The 5,825-nt window shown below is 42.2% G+C and overlaps 1 long non-coding RNA gene across 1 annotated transcript; it reads left to right on the top strand.

Moving 5' to 3' along the window:
* Nucleotides 1-660: 660 nt before the first annotated feature.
* On the top strand, nt 661-4,855 carry LOC139575233 (uncharacterized). Its single transcript, XR_011674924.1, has 3 exons — nt 661-1,035; nt 3,127-3,226; nt 4,389-4,855. It is a non-coding gene; the product is annotated as an uncharacterized lncRNA (long non-coding RNA).
* Nucleotides 4,856-5,825: the final 970 nt, after the last annotated feature.

Genomic DNA, 5,825 nt, shown 5'->3' on the forward strand with positions numbered 1-5,825 from the left:
ACTAGTGCACACATGCAACATAGAACATAGACAATTACCCACAAATACATGATGCCTATGGCCGCCTTAAATATGGCTCCCAATCAGAGACAAATGAAAAACATCTGTCTCTGATTGAGAACCACTCAGGCAACCATAGACTTCCCTAGAAACATTCACTCAACACAAACCCATACACTCTAACAAATCCCCCTAGACACTACAACCACCCAAGACAAGACAAAAACACAAACATACCCCATGTCACACCCTGACCTAACTAAAATAATAAAGAAAACAAAGAATACTAAGGCCAGGGCGTGACAGCCACAATGGTGGTAATGACGATAGATGGAATATGAAAATGAATGTCGTTTTTGTTATGTTATTAAAGGTTAAAGGATGACATTATAACGAAACCAACTTTAAGGGTTTTCCTAATATGTGCCTACTGTTTGCATATTGTACATTGTGTGGAAAATGTCCAGATCAAAGAGAATGTTTTTGTAAAGATGAAATGTGAAGTTAGTTGTCTAAGTTGGATCTGAGTCAAATCCAGACCTTGCCTCGTAACTTGGTATGCCCAGAGAATTGCCCTGAAGGCGGAAACACCCATTTCTGACCCGAGGGTATAAAACATGTGAGTTAAGAATTAACATATTAGACTAAGGGACCCTGAGCTGCAGCCAAGGTCTGAGTGGTCAGAAAAAGCAACATGAGGTTGAAGAAGACAAAGGAACCTTTTAACAACATATGCTATGGTCGAGTAGCTGTATCTAAAGGGGGTGAATTCAAGCAGGACCACCCGGTCACCACTCTCCAAGGAATCGTGTGTCTACACTGTTTTGCTTCCCACGCTGGAACCATCCACACGGCTGATTAGCCCTCCTCCGAAACCCCTTTTCAGAGCAAGGGCGAGGAACCAGACCACTAAGAGAAAGGACACTGACATTGTGAGAAGAAACAAAGAGTTACACCCGGTACCCGATGACGGACCGTCATCAGAGAAGTCGGAATCCGGTCTACGCAGAGACACCCATCGGATACCTTCAACACGTAATTATATCGTTATATTCTGACCCATAAGAGTGGCAGTTCGGGGCAAGGTTAGGGTTAAAATAAGCACAGTTGACAAATGCACCCAAGTGTGTTTTCTCTCGTGCACTCTCTCTTGAAATCCCCATTTTGTGTACACGTGTCATATTGTGTTGGCCCTCTAGGGATCTGTTTTATCATACTAAGTTCTAATCAATAGCCTAGACTGTGTTTTTGTGTATCTTATATTATAATTTTAGCTTGTTAGCAAGCCTGTAGAGGAAATTGATTAATTAGCGACTGTTGTAAAGTCGATATTCTGATATTCTTTGAGTTAATTTGGGAAATAGAAACTCAATTAAGCTAAAACTTTCCCATGGTGCCCCAGGTTAATGAGTTAATAATTGCCTGATTCATTTAATCACATAATTATAAACCGTTAATAATTCGACAAGCAGCAGTCGTCACATTAATCAATACAATGTCACGACACTGTGGTGAGAAGAATCACATTTTATATTTGGTCGTGTATTGTATCTTTATGTGTGGTGTGGTATTTGATAAAGCACTGTTTTGGTGGTTCAGCCAGTACAGAAAACTATATCAAAAGCCCAGTAATGTCCCCCTGGGAATTACATTTTAATGGAGTTATAATAGAAAGCAACTACAAATAGTTAATCAGCAGAAAGGAGAGATAATTCCAAATGGCTTTGCTCCATGATATCATGACAGTAAGGGAAGCTGGCGCAGCAGGGTAACATTGTGCACTGGAACATTTTACTCACATAGCGTCTGCTTCCATAAATGATTGCATACCAGTATCGAAGGTAAAAAAGTAGGGATAATTTAAAAAAGGGACATTAATAGGCTGTTGATGTGACTCCCCTCTCCATCGGTCTGCCTGTAAGTCTATTGATAAGGACATGTGTGTTGCGCTTTTTGCGCTATAATTCATGGGGGGTATCTATACTGTCACAAAGACCTGTGGCCTGTGATGGGACTAGGTGGGTGGTTGTGATGGGATGATGTACAGCCACTGTGCTAATCACCCATTCACTGACATCAATTACATTCACATGTGACAGGTAATCCTCCAGTCTCTCCTAATGGTTTTATGAATTAGTCAAATTGAGATACATTTCACCATAACAAAAAGGCAGTAAGAAAGGGCACAGGGTGGTGGGTGTGGGTGGGTGTGTTGGGGGGGTTTGGGAGCTGGGGATTGACTTCTACCTACTGAATTCCACCTGCCCTGTTTGGTGACGGTTTCATCAATCTTTCCATTTTACAGTTAAAATGACTTCAATGGTTGGAGTCCCTGGTGTTTTATTTTATCCCCATACCATGCGTTCTGCTTTAAATCACTAGGCAGGAGATGCACTAATCAGTCCCTGGCCAGTTTCATCACCATAAAGAATTGTGCAGCCTTTGTTGCTGCTTTGTTTTTGTCACTCCTTTAAAATGATACATGGCTGGCAATATGTTAAATAAATTATTCTGAATACGGCAAGACAAAGAGAGAACGACTGAGAGAAACTGTGGGTGGTTTGAGAAAGGTGTCCTTCAGTCTTTTCATGTAAGAAAAAAAATTGCACAAAGGAAGCAATTCCACACAACAGACCACAAGTTCCCTCTAAGGGTTGTCATATTACTTAACTCCCTTTGAGTTGGAAAAGCTGTCCATGTAGTTCCATTTATATACTTGTCAATTTCTCATTATCTAACTGACTAACCTGTGTCCTCACCAAACGTCCATCTAATGAGTTTGAGTCATATGCCAAACTGACTCAGAAACTGAAGTAATTTACAGATTGAGAAATCACAGTTTTCTATGCATATATCCATACAGCAGACAAGTGAAACAATCATACAATCACACACAATCTGTCAATCACACAAATGTTTATTTTGTTTTGTTCACCTTCAGTTTTTGCCACTATCATCATACAAGGCCATGTCTGTTCAGTAAACAATCCAAAAAGACAATTATGGCAAAGGGAATAAGCAGTTGCCAGTTCAGCTAAAACACAATTTCTCCAGGTAAATAACCCTAACCAGCTCGCTCAAAACATTTCTAACCTCAATGCACTGAATCAGCTTCCTTTTTTACAGTACAAACTTCGAAGCCTTCAGCACCATGGACAAGGCCTCCTCCACCAGCCTGTACAGTGCCACGGACAGAGCAGGTCAATGCCACAGGCAAGTTAATATGGTAATTTGAGGTATTATTAACAACAACAAAAAAACTGAAACGATTTACTGCGGCATACTGTAAATTATGGTGCATAGTGGGAAAATTGCTGTATTTCGAATGGTACTATAATTTCACCCCTCAAAATACAGTACCTTACAGTACCATTAGAGCGCCCAAAAACTTTTAACCACTATTGGATGCATGGTATGGTTGTTTCTGAGCATTAACATATTTTGAGGCGTGCCTTGTAAGAGGCTATATTTGTTACTCCTGTGAGTGAGAATGCTGTATCAAATTAACTCCTATGTGGTTATAGTGCCCCATCCATTTAAAATGTATAGAGGATGTATGGTTGAGCATTTTGCCATGTCATTTTCATCTGTTTGCCTTGTAGTCGCTGCCAGTTTGAAAGTCTTTGTTGAGGCCTCTAGAAGTGCAAGTGATATAAAACACCAACTATTTATTAATATGGTGTAACGTGTAAACACTTTACCTAGCAGCCAACCTGCTTGCACCAATTCCTTGTAATTACAGAAAAACACTCTAAAATCTCCTAAAGAACTACATTTTTTGGAATGGTCTGCTAATCCATGTGAGAGACACAGACTCGATCTCAAGCTATAAGTCTTTACTGAAGACTCATCTCTTCAGTAGGGCCTATGATTGAGTGTAGTCTGGCCCAGGGGTGCGAACGCGAATGGCAAGGCACTGGAGTGACGAACCACCCTCCTGTCTCTGCCTGACCGCTTCCCCTATCTCCATTGGGATTCTCTGCACATTACGGGGGCTGAGTCACTGGCTTGCTTGCACTCTTCCGTCCTTCCTGTCCTCGGGCTCATACGGTGTGGAGATTTTTGTGGGCTATACTCGGCCTTGTCTCAGGGTAGTAAGTTAGTGGCCTGTTGATATCCCTTTAGTGTTGTTTTGGCTGTGCTTTGCCAAAGTGGGTGGGGTTATATCCTACCTGATTGTCCCTGTCCAGGGGTAACTTTGGATGGGGCATCAGTGTAGCCGACCCCCCCGTCTCAGTCTCCTGTATCTATGTAGCAATAGTCTATGTGCCGGGGGGCTAGGGTCAGTCTGTTATATATGGTGTAATTCTCCTGTCTTATCTGATGTCCTGTGTGATCTTAGATATGCTCCCTAATTCTCCCATATCTCTCTCTCCATCCCCTCCCAGAGGACCTGAGCCCTAGGACAATGCCTCAGGAATACCTGGCCTGATGACTCCTGGCTGTCCCCGTCCCTAGTCCACCTGGTCGTGCTGCTGACCCAGTTTCAGCTGTTCTGCCTGCGGCCATGGAACCCTGAGCTGTTCACCCTCAACACCCCACACATGTTGTCGCACAACTGACATTAACTCCCAAGGTGCTGACCTCTTGCACCCTCTACAACCACTATGATTATTATTTGACCCTGTAGTCTTCTATGAACATTTGAACATCTTGAAGAACTGTAGTAACCTGGTATATTTATGTTTACCAATAGATGGCAGTATTGACTCAAGACGGGGGTTTGCTTCCCGCTATCCGTAGCTATTTCCTATGTCTGCCTATATAACGATGATTAAGAAAGCTTCAGGTAGCTTAATTAAGCCAGGTGCATTAGAGAATGTAATTCTAAATTACAATTAAATACTAAACCGTACATAAGTCTCATGAGTCATAACTCTAAGAAGCCTTTAAGGATACTGCATATTTGGCGATAAGGATAACTATGGAGAACTGCGTTGGATTTTTTTTGCCACGAATTTAACGGAGTGTTTGGCGTGCGACGCGGGAGGTGAGACTCAAGTGAGCGGTGGAAGATTCTGAAGGATTGATTCCCTGGATACGGGTAGGACAAATTATTGACTGTGTGAGGGCAGAAAGAATCGGAAAAGATGGCTTTGGCAACAATAGGCTCGCTGCCACCATTTGATCCTAAAACTCAGAAATTTCTTTGCTGCTAATGAAATAACTGATGCCACTATACATAAATCCATACTGGTAAGCATTTTCGGTGCACAGACGTACAGCTTATTGAGAAACCTGTTGAGCCCAGATAAACCAGGAGAAAAGTCATTCATAGATTTAGTCGAGCTATTAAAAAATCACTTCAACCCAAAACCCAGTGAGATAGTACAAAGATTCAAGTTTGATTCACGCATGAGAAAACCTATCGAATCAGTGGGGGAATATGTGGCTGAGTTAAGAACTAGCATTCCCATATAACTATGGGAATACATTATCGCAAATGCTACGCGATCGGCTGGTGTGTGGGATTAATGATGACAGGATACAAATACAATTGTTATCAGAGCCCAATCTCACGTTTGAGAATGCACTCAAACTGGCCCAGGCCATGGAGTCCGCAAATAGAAATGCACTGGATTTGCAGGCAAGGAGCGCAACTGCGTGCCATACAGTAAAAGAGAGCAGCACTGAGCGCGTAGAATTTCAAAGAACGGAAAGCCGTGGTGCATGTTATCCATGTGGGATAATAGGCCACATTGCGAGGGCGTGCCGCAATAAAAAAAAAAAGCCAAGGGCTGCAGAAAAGAGAACGGACAAAAAACCGAATACCTCCAGATGCTCTAGCTACTGCTCTAATCAAGTGATAGAAAGTGAAAGGGAGT

This window comes from Salvelinus alpinus, chromosome 5, assembly GCF_045679555.1.
Source record: "Salvelinus alpinus chromosome 5, SLU_Salpinus.1, whole genome shotgun sequence".
Classification (NCBI taxonomy): domain Eukaryota; kingdom Metazoa; phylum Chordata; class Actinopteri; order Salmoniformes; family Salmonidae; genus Salvelinus; species Salvelinus alpinus.